This window comes from Megalopta genalis, chromosome 5 (genome assembly GCF_051020955.1).
Source record: "Megalopta genalis isolate 19385.01 chromosome 5, iyMegGena1_principal, whole genome shotgun sequence".
NCBI classification, from domain to species: domain Eukaryota; kingdom Metazoa; phylum Arthropoda; class Insecta; order Hymenoptera; family Halictidae; genus Megalopta; species Megalopta genalis.
The window spans coordinates 11,751,518-11,770,261 of record NC_135017.1 but is presented as its reverse complement, the minus strand read 5'-3'; the positions used below and the strand labels follow the sequence as shown (position 1 = coordinate 11,770,261).

The 18,744-nt window shown below is 46.1% G+C and overlaps 2 protein-coding genes across 6 annotated transcripts in view; one reads left to right on the top strand and one right to left on the bottom strand.

Annotated features, from left to right (window-relative positions):
- Positions 1-18,744, top strand: part of dnc (phosphodiesterase dunce) — a 540,449-nt gene that overhangs the window by 124,436 nt on the left and 397,269 nt on the right. Inside the window, exon 1 of one of the 4 annotated variants that reach the window (XM_076521363.1) lies at positions 10,856-11,313. The exons of the other annotated variants lie outside the window; for them this stretch is intronic. The gene's annotated coding sequence lies outside the window, so the exon portion shown is untranslated. Of the gene's footprint in view, positions 1-10,855; positions 11,314-18,744 lie in introns of those variants that run through there. 4 annotated transcript variants of the gene reach the window in all.
- LOC143259408 (uncharacterized) overlaps positions 1-18,744 on the bottom strand; it is an 87,343-nt gene that overhangs the window by 42,195 nt on the left and 26,404 nt on the right. The gene's annotated exons all lie outside the window — the stretch shown is intronic.

Genomic DNA, 18,744 nt, shown 5'->3' with positions numbered 1-18,744 from the left:
AGAAACTGATAAAAGGGTGATACCTATTCAGCGTTGCTTAATTAAGGCTCGGTCGCTGCTCGGCTCGGCTCGCGTACCGCGTCGAAAGAGGCACTCGCAATTAAGCCTGCAATGCGCAATGTTTTCTTGTCGAGCGAGGGAAGTGCTGATGATAAATTCAACCGGAAACGCGGGCTTCGTCGGACCCCTGTTACCGGCTCTCTCCGGCCCCCCCTTTCGTTTTTATTTTCTCGATGGAACAACCATGACCCGGCTGCTCGCGAAATCCTGCAGGAATCTCTGCCGCCAGGTTCCTTCTATTTTTCTTTCCGATCTTTGTGCCCGCCGTTTCTCCCACAGCGCGATACTATTCTCTCGCTTTCGACGTTGCGTAACGCATTGCCGCTATTTTCGTAATTCCATTTGTCGGACCGGCGATCCCGCTGCTGAATCCTATTTTTCGTTTGTTTGTTTAGATACTTCTCATTTCGTCGTTGTTGTTGTCGTCGTCGTTGTCGTTTCGAAGTCGAACAAAACGGAAGCGGAATCGAAGGGATATTATATTAATGGCCGATTGAATAACCGGGGCGCAATTAAATTTTAATGATACAGACCGTGGCACAAAGTGTAACGCATGATTAAACGATGGTAAAAAACGAACGGGATTCAACGACGGTGTCGTCAACTTTCGCAGTATTTGATATTCGATATGGAAACCCGCGTTCCCGATAATATGATATATTGTCTTTCGTAGAAGCTGCGCCCCGTGTCGGCGAGCGCGAAAAAAGATCGGCGTGTTATGCGAAATAAAACTCCGTGCTGTGCGCTCCGCTGCGAATTAAATTGTTCTTGTAACACGAGCGGCAATCGGCGGTCCCGTCTGCGTGCCGCCGCGGCTCGTTTCTAAATTAAGGTAACGATTACCGGATTTTCTAGGGGCATATTATAACTTGATTCGCGGGTGCAGGCATGCGACGCGAACCGACGTTTCGAAAATCGTTGAATGGTTGCCACGTAACAATGCCATGATCAACGCACGTGATAAACGGTCGCCGCGGTAGTATCGTTTCTATTCAACACAATGGATGCCACCAGGAAATAATATAACGTGAAATAATATGACGTGAAATAGAAACGTGAAATAAAAATGTAAAACAAATCGAGGGCGAAAAATGGTGAATTAGCACGTGGTGAAATTAGCCGAATTCACTCGTGAAAAAGATATCAAAATATTTGTAATTATATCTCTGGATTTACTGCACCGAGTAGATTGAAATTCCGTAGAGATTTTTGGCACGCTTTTTAGTGTAGTTTGTGTAAAAATTATGTCGATGAAAGTGTATTTTTTGGCAATTTTTCAACGACAGATTCAAAACTGATTCAAGATGAAACGAGTAGATCGAATTTAACGAGAATGTTTTAAGAATTTATATCGTTTTGGACTTATTAAGAAAAAGTAAAAAAATACATAAATATACTTCGAGCACCTGTATGTGTTAACAAGTGCAGACGATTTTTATTTTGCACAAAAGTTCGCGATCTACATTATAGAATTTAATACAAACTCTTGCATTACTTTGGGACTTATTAAGAAATTCAGAAAAATAAATAAATAAATAAATATATATATATATATATCGATTTCTCGTCGTGTTAAACGGAGACAAATGTTTATTTTGCGACTTGTATATTTTTCATACTTAAACGTCATACGGACGCTGCATATTTATCGTGCATAAACTACCGCGGTCTATTTATCACGATTTAAGCGTCGTTTCGTCCGCGCGGTGCTCTGACCGCGATCAAAAATGTTTTTTCCGGGATTCGCAACTAATTTCGCCGTAAACCGTTCATGGCGGGATAGAGTGGATCGAGCGACCTTTCCACGAGACACCATAAAGCCGCGTCCTACATTCCAGAATGCCGTTGGCCGTTCTCACGAATTAACCGTCGTTAGCGCAACACCCGCAGCGTTCAGCTCGTATTGTCTGACCATTACCGGCGGATTCCCCTCGCTCGAATCAAGTTTCCCGGATCCCGTTGCCGGAGCCGTAGACCTCCGTTACGTAATAACAAAAATAAACAGCTGCCTGGGGTTCATTGAAAGCTTCCTTTGACGGCCGATTCAGGAGCCGTCGATAATTTTATTTTCCACCGTGCTATTAACCGTACGCCGCGATTAATTGACACACGCTCGGGGGGCAAACGGTGGATAAACCGGCGCGAGAGACAAGCAGAGAGAGAGAGAGAGAGAACGCGGGGGCGTCGGTCAGTAACTGACAATCGATGATTACGCCTCCCGGTGATCATCGATTGCGCGCACGCCCCTCCCGTAATTGATGGCAGAGCCTGCCTCCGATAATGAAGTCGCATGCCGGAAACACCCGCGTGAAAAACGTGCCGGTAATTCCGAACGAAATCTCCCATTGTCTTCGTAACGCTCCGCGAAAGCTCGGCCGGAGAAATATCGTCCGCCCCGGGACCCCTTTTCTTCGCTCCGCGCCGCAATCGGACGTGACTCGGGATGTTTTTTTACACCATGACCATCCAACTTTTTGTCGCTCCAATGTTGCGTGCTGTTCTATTCATGTCTCGGCGATGCTCGCGAATTTTTGTCGCCACCGGGCGAAAATCGTCTGGTCGCTGGCACTCGTTTTCTACTTATCTCCGTGTGGGCAACATTTTTCACCATCCTTCTGCGCCAGTGAACGCTATCGCTTTTGCATTTTGCCTGTACAGATTTCGTTTCGAGGAGAGCATATCGAATTAAATGATTGTCTGACCACCGGCGGTCTGATTCTACTCGGATGCAGGAGAATTTTTTACACCTTTTCTGTCTAGTTCGCAACTATTTTTCTATTTCCAAACTTCTCTCTTCGTCTCGGGGACAAAATATTTCATATAAAAAGTTGTCCGATCACAGACGATCCTTTTCTACTTAATTACGTACAGGAGAATTTTTAGTCATTTTTTCATGCTAGTGATCACGATCCTTGTTCTATTCCCTGTCTTCTTGTTTGTATGGAGGTCAATATACAGTAATGTCTCCCTAACTGACGCTCAGATTGTCCACAATTATGGACAATTCGGGAAGAGGAGATACGATTACTCGAGCCTTGCGGTTTGTTTTCATAGTTACGAATTGTCAACAACTATAAAAACGAGCCGCAAGACTCGAACAATCGTATCTCCTCTTCCGAAATTGTCCAACTTTGTGCACAATCTCAGCGTCAATTAGAAAGACATTACTGTACTTCGTATAAAAATGTGTCTGAACATTGTCAGTCCCATTTCACTTATCGTAGAATTCTTAACAAAATTTCTTGTTAGGCGATCACGATGAATTTTCGTCTTCGAATGAAATGTTTCAAGATTGCCTTCTTTTTCGTTCAGAAGTAAAATCATTTCCTATAAACGTTTGTCCGCCCACTGGCAGTCTCTTTCTACTTACTCGTGAATCTCACAATGTTGGACAATGTTTTCGTGTTAGCCACCAGAATGATTTTTCCATTCCGGTTCTCGCACATTTGTTTCGACGTAAAAATGTTTGCCGCGACAATTGTCTGACCACGGGCAATCCGTTTCCACTTAGTCCTCTGTAGGAAAACTTCCGACGATTCTACTCGGCAGGTGAGCAACGATTATATTTCCATCTCTATTCCCCCGTTCACGGGAAGCCTTTTATGTTTTGGTAATTTGATAAATTCCGTCTCTAATGAAGCGAAAGGAAATTCTGAATGGGAACGAAGCCCGAGGAATCGCGCGGTTTCCGGCCGAGGGATTTTCCATCGACGCACACGCGCGTCTCGTTCACTCGGCCATAAATGTGATTTATCGCGGTGACTACGATGAATTTCCTCTATTTTTTTTCACCGGCACCCCGTCTCTGCCGCCAATATTTCCTTCTCGCCGTTTTGTCCCGAAAGAGAACACGGGGAATTATATTTTTAGCCCGCGAGAACCTGCAGCCACGGCGAAAATTCATCGTGCACCGTAAAATACAGCATTTAACCTAGAACTGAAGCTCGCGCCACCTTCGGAAAAATTCATTCTACATCGGAGAAATTTCCGCGAAATGTTCCGGTGCGTCCGGCTGCGTAAAGGCTGTTTACCCTTACGCTAATAATTAACGTTATTCACCCTCATTATAAATCCCGACAGCGTCGTCTAAAACATTGACGCAATATTAGCGAAATTTTAATGGAATCGTCTCGAGTGTCTGGCTACATAAAGCCTGTTTCCCCTTACGCTAATAATTAACGATATTCCCTCATTATAAATCCCGACGTCATCCGCTGAAAGATTGACGCAATATTAGTGAAATTTTAATGAAATCGTCTTGAGTGTCTGGCTGCATAAAGGCTGTTTCCCCTTACGCTAATAATTAACGATACGCCCTCATTATAAATCCCGACAGCATCGTCCTAAAACATTATCGGGATATCGGCGATATTTTCGTAGAAGCTCCTTCGGTGTCTGACTACGTAAAGAACGTTTCCCCTTGCGAGAATAATCGACGACTGCAGACTGCAGATTTTAAGCATTTATCGCGCGAACGTGTAGGCGCGAAACAGTCGACAGATTCGAAGTATTTCAGAACAGTCTTAAATTAGTCTTCAGCTCACTGAATTTATTCAAGAGAGACTGGATTGTCTGCGCGACTTCTGCTTCTGCCGAAGAAATATTTTTATATCGCCGAGAGATCCGCAGTCCATCGATGACATTTCCTCGTTGTAATTTCCACCGTAAAATCACCGACGATGAGAATCATCATTACGAAATTATTATTTCCACTTTCGGCCGTCCGGTTTCGCGCGGAGTGGTGCTCTTTGTCGCTCGAAAATACCATGACGGTCGAACGAAATAAATGAAATGAACGAAATAAACGGAATAAATGAAATAAACGGAATAAACGGAATAAACCGAATAACCGAAATAAATTGAACTCGAGAATCGCGCGAATTCACGAGGACAGTTTAATTCGAGGCTGATTAGGTTCATCAATTATGCGCGGACCGGTCGTTGACCGTGGCGGTTGACGGGATCGAAGGGTCAGGGAGAGCGATCCGGATCGCCGTGGTTCCTTCTAAAAAAAGAGATCCTTTAAAAGAGAAATTAATCGGCAGCCGGGTCCGGCCTGGCAGATTATTGGCTGCGAGACGGGACGAAGAAAGTGTCGCCTAATGACGTAACCTAATTGCCTGTTTATTCGATACGACGCCGGAAGCCTTTAATCGGATTCCGAAGAAAATGGAATGTCCTCCGCCAGGGAAAGTAGTTTTCCGTTCGATCGTAAAGGGAATCAGTTTCACCCGTTCGCCCCTCGCACCGACGCCGATGCGTCCCGGAAAATCTGATACGTCGTAAACTTTGTTTTCCAGCTGCCTTTACGAGCAATAGGCTCCTCGACGCGGAAAATGAAGCCGGTTAATATAGACGCCTCGAGTTTCCCCGCCACTTAATAATTCGACTATCTTTCTAATTTATGGCCGGTTAACGAGAAGACATTTTTTATCCTTTAAATACCAACCAGACACGCTTGTCGAACATCGCAGCATTTTATTCGGATGAAAGATGAAGCCTAAACGAATGAAATTGTATTCAACAGTGTCCAATGAATGTTATTTTATATTGTAATCGAATACTTGATCTAGATATAAATTTATCCGATCAAAGTTTTCTTCGAATAAGAATTTATTCGTCTAGGAATTCGTTTGGTAAATAATTGAGTATAATAATGAAAGTATTGAGTCCGATGTTGAGTATATATAATTGAGTATAATAATGGAGTATAATCAAATAATAATTGATTGAAATAATTGAAAGCGATTTAAATATAAAGTACGAAGAATAAAAACGATAGGATTTATACTATTAAATACATCGTAACCGTTCATAAAAACCGATAAAAATCTCGTCAAAGGGACGATAAAAAATTCTCTAAATTGCGACGTGTCACAATTTCGAATAATTATATTCGCGAAATTAATTCGACGTTCCCCGCGTGAAATACGGAATCGTGGTCGACGCACGTGCGGCAACGAGCGTGTTAAAAACCGAGATTGGAAAATTAACAGAAACAGGGTCGCTCGAAAAATACGAGGCATCGATTTTTCGCGCGCTTTCCTCCGGCCGCGTTCGATTGAATCATATCATATCGTTTATCTAGAATTGCCGCCTACTCGATCGCGTTCGCGAGTCGCGCAGCCAGCCCCGCTTGTTCCACGACGGTCCCTTTTACGTTTGATCTTTTGTGGATCCAATTTCCTAGTTCGAGGTCGCGTCGCCCTTCCTCGCCCCCCCACTCCGGTCGGCGCAAAATTGAAGAACTTGAACAAGGAACGCCGGCGGGGCAGAAAGGCGGCGAGGAGTTTCGCGGGCCAATCCCGATCCAGAAGGATCGCCGGCCGCACTTTCCAGGCAATTTGCCGTTTAATGGTTAATAAAAACCCGGCCGGATTGCCGGGGAAATTAAAAATTCCAGCATCGTCACTGCTTGATTGCGTCCGGTCTCTCTCAGTAACCGGCTGATTTTATTTTTTTCGCCCGCAAGTTATTATTAATCGACGCGGTTCTTGCCGCTTTACCGGCGACAAACTCGGGCCCGGAGAGTCTAACTAGGGTAACCCCCGGCCTGGAACGAGCGCTTATGCCACAGGTTTGCTGAAACGATCGTCGACGAATCGTCGTGCAATTTTTATCCTCGTTAACAATCGTTGTACCGTATTTAATCGCGGTATATTTTTCGTGCTTATTCCGCGACCGACGAACGAGCAGAAAATCCTAACAAATGTATTAATTACATTCCAGCGATTGGAATTGTACGAACAAATTTTACGAACCACCGAAAAATTGTAACAAACGAACGGTAATATTCCGGTAAATATCGTGTTGAAACATTGAAGAACGAAGAACAGGTTTTAACGAACGAAAACGATGATATTCCAAATAGTGTTCAAAAGATCGTACAAACAAATTCGCGAACGGAATTTCGAATAAAATATATAAATATAGAGCGGCATTGCTTGCTTCGAACGCGCAGGCGTTTGGCGAAGCTGTCAATTAAGCAAATGAGATGCGAATTAATATTACCGGGAGGTACGAAAATAGCATCGGTCTTGTTCCCGGCTTTCGCATCATTGTTATCAAGAAATATTTATCCTCGGAACAATGGCCGGCCGCGTAGCATCATTCGTTTCCATTCAATATCTCGATGAATCCGGAATCAGTGGGGCATTCTGAAATCAAAGCCGGCGCGCAACGCGTTCGCGTTTAATTAAACGACGCCGGGAAATCGGGAGAGTAGGACGAATCGCATTGCGGTCTCGCGCTGCGAAGACCATGATCGCCGAAAAGAACAGGGCGACGGGACACGCGTGCGCGATAAAAATCACCTACTCGCAGGGCTCTCGCGATCACGAGAAGATGACAGCCCCTCTAATATCGATTTCTGCTCACCTAATATCGAATACTCGAACGGAACTACTCGATTTCCTGGCCGAACGGGCCGCGAATATTACACGCGAATCGACGAGACCTTGATATTACCAACGCGAGAATTATCGGGGCGTGGTGAATACCGTAACACTGTCATATCCTCCATCCATCACGTTCCGAAAAAGAAATTGAATCCCGCTGCCGGCAGTAATGAAACAGGAAACTCGATCATTTTCCGAGCTGATCATGCACACGTTTCTCAATGCACAGGCTCGTCTACAGTTACAAACGGTACGAACATTTCGGCGACCGGGAAATTAAGCTTTCAGGCCGGTTCGGCAAATATTTTTCATCCCGCCCGTGAAATTACGACACGCCCCGGTTGAAGTTTATAAATATTAACGATTCAGTTACATTCTCGGACGTACGGCGATAGCGGACGTGTATTTAAAACGAGAATTATAGAAAATCATTCGGCCGATGCGATCGTTTAAAATACATTGTAGAAACATGAAAAATTGTTCGCAAAAATTATTCTTGGAAAAATTGCTCGTTAAGGAAGCGTCCTTAAGTGTCTAACGATTTTATACAGATTGGCAAAGAGCTCTGAAAAATTATTTCACAACGATCCCGTAGAGACAGTAAGCAACGAACGCTGTTGAAAATAGTGAAACAGTTATAGGATTTATTCTGCGTGAAAAAGATGCTGCGACTATAAAAATCGCTGCAGTCTCCAACTGTTTATTCAGAAGCATTCTCAAGTGTTTAATCATTTTTTAGAAAGCGTCAAAGAGCATCAAACATTTATTGCTGTCGCAATGTCGCGAACAGCACTTCTCACTGTCACGATTTAGGTAGACAAGATTAAAAAGATTTCCAAGAGAATTTTTAACCCGTTAAGGACCATCCTATTCGGCACGCATTTACACGTAATCACCCGGTCCAAACAGCTCGCTTCAGCCTCGTTTCTCTCTCTCTCTATCTCTCTCTCTCTCTCTCTGTCATTTCACCATCGCTATTCTCCTCGAGCCGTGTTGTTACCGAACAAGTCCTTCCAGAGAACAGTCGCGAGAGCATCGTTAGCTGCGAACGAGATCACAGTGCGGTCATAGAGCCCATTCACCATCGACAATCAGTTTTCTGTGTCCTCTGTGCGCCACGGTCGCGGCGTGTTATCCGATGGAGGAGGGGATTATTCCGAAAAAACGGCGCGCCTCGCTACGCAACCGTTGTTCCCGCGAGTTTGCGCGTGTTTGCGCGCGTTTCGTGCAGAAACGCTGAAGGACACCGAGCGTCGCACCGCGAGAACCCGGAGAGAGACTCTCCTCGGAGCCGAGGGAACTGAACATGTGGTCTGTGCTCGAGTTCCCGCGCGAAACTGACCGGCCTGGAACGTCTTCGAACAGTGTCGAACGCCTTCAAACAGTGCGGAACTGCTTCGAGTCGAGTGTACTTCCGAAATCGTGGCTCGCCGAGGTTCCAAGCTCCCGGCATGCGCGACCACCGGCGCTGTTGGCGTTGAGGAGGCACCTATGACTCTGTGCAAGCCTCTCTGACGAATCCTGATCTTGCTTGAACAAGGAAGGCCGCGACGGTGTGTCTCGGATCAAGGATCCAGGGCGATCCGTGTTTCCGTTCGTGTCTCCGTCGACGTGCTCGGTGGTTCGAGGTGTGCGATTTTTCTACGGTAACGCTGTTACCAATGCAGGAACTATCAGTGAATAGGACTTCGTCGTTTGTTCAGCTCGAACGTCGTGAAACCCTCGGAAACCGCTGACAGAAGGTTTGCCATTTCGTCACAGCCGTCGAGCTCTTCACAAATTTCAAAACTACCAGTGATCGGCGAAGATTTCGTCATTGGATCAGCTCGGACGTCATCGAACCCACCGACAGGAGTTTTCGAAAGCCATTGAAAACCCTGGAGAACCATTGAAATTTTATACGCGAATATCAAAGGGCCTACGACATCACCGCACAATACAAACTCAGCCGCACCTCCGAGGGATACTTAGGAAGTTGGCGACCTATAGCTGCAACACGGAGGCGTGGGGTAGCGGCCCCGCGGAGCATCGGAGGATCTTAAAGAAGCATTAATGGCAGCTCGGGAGTTTCCCGAGAAGTCGTTAAACCGTTCTTACGGGAGCAAAAAGTGTCTCTCGGCAGAAATGATTGTCTATCGACCCTAATCTACAAGTAAGAGGACGACGGAGAGTCTGGAGGGGCATAAAACCTTGCGTAAAAATTCGCATACAGTCTCTCCGGGCGCCGCTGGACCTCGTCGGAGGGCGGTGGCTGGAGTCCAGCAGCCCGAGATTCCTGATCTCCGAGCGCGCATCGGACGTACAGGGCCGCGAGGATATCGGAAACGATTTGCCAGCCAATTTTCCACAGGGCATAAAACCGCGGTGAACTTCGGCGAAGTTCAATTCGAGGAGAATTCAGTTAGACCGTGGCGGAAAGAAAAACGAGCAGGAGTAGCGGCGACCCCGAAGTTCCGTGAACTGAGCTCGATAAGTCTCGGGAGCAAGCGAAGCCCCCGAGCAGCCCAGTGCAACAGACTCCAGAGGGGCTGGACAGTTCTTAGCACGCCGATGCCGCCTTCTTAACAAGAACTGGGACACGGCGGAGGTCTTACGAGACACTTACGGGTCTCAGGGGATCAGGAAAGGGGACGCAGAGCAACCTGAACTGCGTCCAAATGAAGGCAAGGTCGATGCCGAGAGACCCACGCTATTGATCAACGTGGAAAGGCCAAGATCCTTGTTTAACGAGGCGGTGGACGCGAAGAGTACACGGCTGGACTAGCCTCGAGTGTCCTAAAGAGGATTCATCGTCGTCCGGAGGGATTTCGAGAGGGCACGAGGTAGTTGGGCGACTTGAAGGATCAGGAAAGAGGGAGGGAATGCGTGTTACTGATCACCCAGTGGAGGAACAGATTCTGTTTACGAAGGTCTTAGTGACTCCCGAAGGATCAGATGAAGGAAAGAGGCTGCTAAGTTAGAAGACGCTTAGAGGATCAGGAAACAGGGCACCGAACAACCTGGACCGGGTGGAAGAAAGGACCCGCCAGGTTACGGGACGCTTCGGAAGACCAGGAAGAGGACATCCAGAGAACTGGATCCAGTTAAAGGAAAGAACCTGCCAGTTTACGAGACGCTTTAGAAGTCCAGGAAGAAGACACCGGACAACCTGGACCGAAGGAGGAGTCCCCAGGAAGTGTCCAATGCCAGTGACCACCAGTACAAGCAGATCACCCAGGTCTAGCCTGCCCCTAGGGTGTTTCAAAGAGGATTGGCCTGGTCTAGCAAGGGCGCAGGGCGATGTAGCCCTAGGTGTCCGCCAGTGAGAGGTTCAGGACCGACCGGAAGTGATCTATAGAAGCGAAAAAGGGTAACCTGGTGCAGCCGGCCCTGGATGTTTTGACGCTAAGTGGCGCTAGGGTGCCGAGGTGGGGGGCGCGTGGTCTTGCTGCCTGCCGTGCGCCGGTGGCGGCGGGGGTGGGGGTGGTGCAGCTGTCTCGGGGGCCACCCCCGAGGCCAAGAAGGGCTCCACCGGCCACAAGTACCAGCAACAACAGCAGCCTAGTCAACAGCAGCAACAGCAGCCGCAGGAGAAGCAACAGGAGAAGGCGCAGCAACAGCAGGAGAAGCAGAAGCAGCAGCAGCAACAGCAACAACAGCAGCAGAAAAAAGTGTCGGTGGTGCAGGCGAGCGTGCTGGCGCCTTTGGGCAACCTCGACGAGGACCTCGACGACCTGGACGACGAAAAGTGTGTCGAGCTGATCAGGACGGAGGATGAGGAATTCGGGAAAGAGGGGGGCACCCAGCACCGTCTAAGCCCCAGGCTGCACGATATCGAGGAGGAGGACGATGAGGAGGGCCGCAACACTAAGGAGAGGTCAGTGGACTGTTATCAGGTTCTATCGAACGTTAACCCTGTTTCCTTCGATTTTCGCCGGCGCACACTGTTCCCGAAAACGTGGTCGAATCATTTCTCGTCTTCATTTCATTGCGAAAAATGTCCGAAAGTCGCGACACTCGTTTTCAAAGCTTCGCCATTCCCGCAATTTTCGAGCTTTCTTTGTCAAATTTTTATCAGACACGCAGACAAATGTTCGGAACGAATATGCTAAATTTCAAATCAATCGGTCGAGTGGATCCTGAAACACGCCATCATCGATTCTGCTATGACCGTTCATTTCTTCGAGGTTTTAGTCGAACCGCCGCGCAACGGTCCCAAATCCCGGAAACGTGGCCAAAACACAAACGCGACTAGAATTTAATTAAAAATTTATTATCCATGATGTTTATGGCTGTTGATCACGAATCCGGACGTGAAATTGCTAGACATCAAATTACGAATCCAATCGGTGAACAAGGACCTGCAAAACTGATTCGATATCCGCAAATATTTGAATCAGAATCAGAAAATTCTTTCTTAGATGTTTTGGCCGCGTTTCCAGGTTTCGGGACCGCTGTTTGCGGCGTTCTGGCTGTTCTCAGCTGCTAGGGTCACGCGGTTGCTATAAAGCTCGCTCGATCGGTATACCATCCCCGAAGTTGCCCGAGGTGAATGACACTCTACACGGCTGGGTTAATAGGAAAACTTCTGTCGATCGCTCGGAACGAGTCCGCCAGGCCCCTCTCAAAAGATCGAGACGTCTGTCGCTGCCAAGTGGACCAGCCTCCCCTATGGGGTCACCACAGGTCTCCAGCAACTTCCTATCCCTACAACTCCTTGCTCAGAGTCTCCTCAGGTTCCCTATGTCCAGCAATTAATTCATCAGGGCTAGCAATCTCATTCTCACAGCTGATCTCCTACTTTCGACTTGTAGCTGGACTTGTAGCTGACATCTCCCACTTTTACGACTATCACTGATTCTTCGGCTAGGCCATTTATTCGGTGACGGGTCATTTATTATTCTCCGCAGACAGAAACGTTCCGCGCCATCTTATTTCTCAGCTGCTGTCCTGTCAGACACAGACGTTCAATATCCCCCGACAGCGTCGTCGAAAAATCTTCAACTTCGCGGAAGCCAGCTTCCGGGGAGCATCAATAAGCGGGCGCAAGTTCAAAGAAGTTCAGAATTACCGGGTTCCAGGATGTCTGACTTGACGGGCGACGTTCCTCGCTGCTTGTTTTCGGCTGCACCCGCTCGTGTACCGTATCTAGCCTCTCCTCTTCCCTTGATCCCCATAGTTGCCCTAGCGCACGTTGTTCCTCTGCCTTTGCACTTTGAGGGCAATAAAGAGGGCTGCGTGCAGGCATGCCTTGGGAATGGATGAGAAAATGGAGCGTGTCGAATTACGGCAGGATGAAAGCCATGTCGCGGGGAGGGGAGGGGAGCGAATGATAGATGGATAGTGCCTTCTGCTCGGCCCTTAAATTAGATCAGATCGCACATAAATGTCGGGAAACTGGGGAAACATCCGGGGGCGTGAACTTTGTCCTTGTCCGCGGCCGATGAAACTGTACGGTCTCTTCGTGGAACTTCTGTGCGCGAGAACGATTTATTTCAATGAATTGTTCTTGATCACTATAGTCACTTGATCCCCAAAATATCGTTGCTAAGTTTGTATTAATTTAGCCAGTTAATTGTAGGAAGTTAGCGAAGATCGCGCTATCGATTTGTCGCCTCTGATGTCGGCGAATAGTTTTTGTTAAAAAATTGCTCGAGCTTCGACCATTGCCGCGCTCACGACGAGTAAAACAAACTCCGGTTTATTGCTTTAAAACTGAAATGTCGCAGCACGCGGGATAAGCGTCCCGTATATTTTTTGACGTGACAGCATTTGTTGCCGCTGCTGCAATAAACAAACGTCGGGAACGGGGCGTTGAAAAAAAAATTGTTTCGCTCTACCAGAAGCATGCGGAAACGCATGCGGAATGTTCCCGGCTCGTAGATTCGTCGGTTTCTTCAGGAAAAAATCCTAGAGGTCAGTATAGAGGCACCGCGTACCTTTGGCGATGCGAAATTCCATGCAAAAATCGTTGCCTATCGATACAGCTGTAAAAAAAATATTTCGGCGCTACGAAAGGTGCGCAGAAACAGGCATGAAATTTTGAAGTAGGTGGCGCGGCGCGTTTCCTCAAAATAAAATCCCAAAGACGGGCTCTCAGTGGCTTGCAACCAGACAAGGAGAAATTTCATTAAGGTTAGGGGACGCAATAGCGAAGAGAGAGATTTCTCTTAGGCCCCTTTGAGGTCTCTATGACAGCGAGCTTCCTGCGCTCGATGAATTATTTAGTGTACAGAGGCCTCGAATCCTGGCCGGTGAATTTATATTCGGGGGATGAAAGGGATTTCCGAATTCGCAGGGCGTTCCCATCGGCCGGCCGGGCAGAAATTGTTTCTTTCCGGCTGAAATTCTTTCCGAGGGATGAATTATGTAATGCGCGAACGACGGCACAAACGGGGGAAAGATAAACAACCGGGGAATTAAAAAGAAGTTCCGAGGAAACGAGGCCGGTCCGAGTAACGTTTCTCGGCCGAAAAACATTTCGAGTAAATTCCTCGAGCGAAGCTTTAATCGAATAAATTCGTCGAACAAAATTTGATCCCGTGATTCGAATAAAATATGTCGAACCGCGCGGCGTGGGTCGTTCGATCGTCGAACATGCGAGACGCGTGCTCGGCGCGTGACACGGGACAGACGCGAAAAAAGTCGCGCTTCTAACAAGCCGCTTCGTTAAACGGCGCCGCGAGCAGGTGAGGTTTGCCCGGCGAGCATAATCCTCATTCTTCAGCAGGATTATACGAATCGGGATACTTCAGCAGCAAAGGCTAGAAAATAATCCTAGAATTAATTTCGTAATCTGGAACCCGCCGTTGACGTAATCCGTCCCGATGTCAACACGCAGAGTCCTGATGTAGTCGTAAGCCAGCTTAGGCCTAGTATACTCTCAGCCTAATTTCGATCGAACCCAAACCGAGTCGAATTCCCGCCAATTACGGCATCATCGATAATCGATGGGATTAGTTCTTACCTGCTCGCATCCAGGCGACGATTTTTTTTAACGACACCTCGATCGCAGATTCATCGACCAAAAAATTACCGGGCTCTGCTCGATTGTCGGCTTTATTATGATAATAATTCCAAGCAAAATCGGTTCGCGATTTTTTTCGACAAAAATTCGCGAACATCGGCGTATTTTTCGAGTTCCAAACCGAGCCATGCGATTACTTTTGCAATGTGTTTATAGTCTTAAATTTTTTTAAAGATATTTCTACCGTATATTTTTTAGTTAAAAAATTCCTAGGCTCTCGTCGAGTATCGAATAAATTACGGTGAATTTTTCAACCGGATTCGTTGAACAGTCTTCTAGAGAAAAAGTCGCGAATATCAGTATATTCTGCGCGCCCAAAACCGCGTCGTCCGGTTATATTGTTCGCGTATCGATCAGTATCGCTTCCCTATCTGCGATTATGGCATCAGCCTCGCGGCCATCATCGATTTGGTCGTAACGTTGATCCGTTATCGGTTCTGCGTTAATGGCTATCGGTATCGGATATCCAATATATTATATTGGATTATTGGAAGATCTCGAATGCGGAAGAGTAATTAAAGGACAATTGGAATTTTTCTAGTTTAGGACGACGGGTGCATTTGACAGGAATTTTGGGAATTCTCCGTGTGGGTGTAGCTCGATAAAAAATTTCGAAGTAACATGAATTTTGGATCATGTCGGAATTTATGATCGGTTCGCATTTAACAATTATAAATATTAGGTTCATAAAGCAATCGTATAAAGAATACCTTTAAATTGTTTAAACATTCGTACGAGATTTTTGCATAAGTCGAAACTAAACTGAAAATAAGATAAGCAATAGAAACATTTAGATGCAAATTTAGGCTCTCTGACATTCTAATCACTGTACTTAATTAGCCACAATTAAGGACAATATTTTTCTAAATACTGTGTTTTAATATATTTTAACTAGTTAATATTCGATTGAGGCAATGGTCCCTAACTAACTTAAAATTACTAAGACTTAAAATTCTAGGACTTGAAATTAATATATTAATTAATAAATTAATGTATAAAATTAAAATTACTAGGACTTAAAATTCTAAAAGATTGTTCACTTTCGGAATGGCCGACGCTCAAATGATCGAAAACTGGGACATCCACCCTTACTTCGGCTGGAATGATTTCCAAGTTAGGCCAACGAGAGGACGACTTCTTCCACCAGACAGTGGGGAAATTGCGCGAACGGTGGAACGGGGGTGGATAAGGATCGATGGTGCTTGTTGGGGGACGAGATCAGCTGTGTAGCCATCTAGTGAAAGAGCCGAGAACTGTTATCCGTGGCCGGATCAAAATAGGATTCTCCTATCGGCCGACGAAAGAAAGAAAGAAAGAAAAAGGACGAGAATCGAAATTCCTTCTCGCGTTGCTCATTCAGCCTCTCGAGCAATAATTCTCGGCTCTTTAATCGGTGTATGCTCCGGAAGTTAGAGGCAATTTAGATTAAGGCAACGTTCGAGTTTACATTAATTCGCGTAGGTGTGGGCTAAGTTTATATCGGGTTACAACTTTGCTTAGGGTGTCGGTTCGATTTAAATCATGTTACCCATCCCCTCCCCCCGGACTAGAATAGCTTTAAATTAAGTTTCGCCTGTTGTCCGTAGAGTTTGGTGTGGGCCACGCTAACACTTTAAGTCCCGGCTTCGAATTTGGTTCGCGTCGAATCGTGATATATCGCGCTCAAATATTTAGGCGGAATTATTTTTGCCCAGATGGTAGTTAATGGCTTCTATTCTTTGTCTAGAATTACTTGTTCCGTTGTGTTTAGGTCGCTCATCTGCGTCTATTATCTACTGGGATCCAATTTAATCAGTGTCTACTTACATCCAATTTAAACGATGCTTAGATTCATCCAATTTAAGCAGTGTCCATTTACATCCAATTTAAACGAGACCCAGATTCGTCTAATTCGAGCGGTGTTTATTTACATCCAATTTAAACAGTGTACAGTTAGATCTCATTTAAACAGTGCCTAGTTAGATCCAATTTGAACAGTGCCTAGTTAGATACAATTTAAACAGTATACACTAGGATCCAATTTAAACAGCGTCTAGTTAGATACAATTCAAACATTATCTATGGAAATTCAATTTAAACATTGTCTGCTTAGATACAATGTAAACTATATTTGCCGAGATCCAATTTAGGCAGTGTCTGGTTAAATTCAATTTAAACAGCGTCTACTTACATCCAATTTAAACGATGCCTAGATTCATCCAATTTAAGCGGTGTCGACTTACATCCAATTTGAACGATCCCTAGATTCATCCAATTTAAGCAGTGTCTATTTACATCCAATTTAAACAGTGTCTAGTTAGACCCCATTTAAATAGTGTCCAGTCAGATATAATTGAAACAGTTCAAGAAGTATCTATTTAGATACAATTTATACGGTGTCTAGTTCGTTCGAAATTAAACAGTGTCTAATTAGATCTGGCTTGACCGTCGTTTAATTACCTCTGGCTTAACCAGTGGCTAATTAATTCTGTCTTAAACCGCGTCTAGTTAGATTTGATCTAAACTAAGTGCCTACCCCGATCTGATAGAATCAGCGTCTCTTTCGATCCAGTTCGAACCGTTTTAGATCGAATTGCCATACTGTCTAGACAACTATGTCGTAATTTCGTCCGACTAAATTCTCTAACTAAATTTGAAGCAGTTCTTTCGCAGCATATAAAATAACGATACCCCGAAGCAAAGGTCTACGAATCTCCTCGCGCGTGATCAGATTGTGTAAAAAGCTGGCGCGGGGGTGGAACAGGAGAGGGGACGGGGAGGGGCGTATAACGAGATGCCTCGAGGCTGGTTCTTTGCGTATTAATGGACCGGTGTCACGGGTGATCGCGGTTGATCACGCAAATTTTCCATCGTGTATCGGCAGACGTAGACCCCGTCGCTGTATAAATTACTGTCGCGGCGTTTCGAGGGGCTGTGCCACCGGCTGATCGCTTCGTCGATAAACCGTGGGCGTCGTAAACAAGCAGATTCGAGACGCCCTCGCAAAGAGCGTGTCCCCTCTTCAGACGAAAACACGAGGTTCTTCTCGAGCCGAACAAATTTGCCAGGCAACGATAATTCTCTCGGCGGGCTACGACTTAAATCTTGGTTTGCCCGGAGCCCGGGGATAATGCTTTTCCCCTGTCCCAGATGGAGAAGACGCATTACCGTGGCTCATAAAATTTTTTCACTTCCCGTCCGGGTTCGCCGCGACCGTAACTTTTCTTTAAACAGACCGAAGTAGACCGCGAAGTTGCGTCGGGGTCGAGGGTCGCGGCTCCGATCGAATCAACCCCGCGCCCCTTTGAATTTCTCAACTTTCGAATTCCATTTGGCCCCGGTGGCCTGGCGAGTCCCAGAGAAGACCTTTCAAAGAATTAGAATATCAATTCCTTCTCCTTGAACAAAGAATTTTCTCGCCTTATTTCGCGCGGCGGACAGAAAGCGAGGTTTTTTTGGGGGAAAATTTCAACCATCCGTCGTGGCGAATTTAACGAGAAACCCGTAAAAATGAAGAATTCTCGTCGAACATTCAACAGTACGTCCAACACATTTTTATAACAACGACGTGTCGTCACAATAGTGGTTAAAAAACAATAGAAACCGATCGCGTCACGGTTTTCACGTGAAGGATAAACTAGTTTCATTTTTTATAACTGGGACTTTTAACTTAAAAATCGGGAGAAATTCTCAATAATACAGATCGACCAGCTGAACGTGTCGCATTTTTATCGAAATTTATGCACGCTTATGAAAGCCATAAACGCGCCCAGAGTGCAAACGTTGTTACATGACCGAATAGTTCAACAGTATATTTAATTTAATTAGAAATTAATTCGATTCGAATGTTCGCACGTTTCACTAAGGTCTGTTAAAAAATATCTTCAAAAGCATTGACAAATAATATTATAAACGACCGGAAGCATTCTCGGTTACACGTTTGTTGAAGAAATCCGTGCGAGGATTGGCCGGCTGTAACGTTTTGCCGGATCTCGTTGTGCATACAATTTTTCGTATGGACCGTTCGCCGGGCCCCGCGTTTGCACAGGGTAATTGCACCGGCCGTGTCGGACAGCCGCGAAAAAGTTTCGCGGGAAGGAGCAGAAAATTCGAGAGTTCCGCAAACTCCGGAGTCGGCGGTGCCATTGATTCGCGATAACTTGTCGGCGATACGCGCCGCTCCGAGATCGTTTTTCGTCGTCGTTCGTTCTGAAATATCTCGCGCCGGCAGCCTCCTATTATGCTCCGCAGAATGGCGACACGTTCGCGGTATCGTCGACGGAAGAATAGAGAACCCGGGGA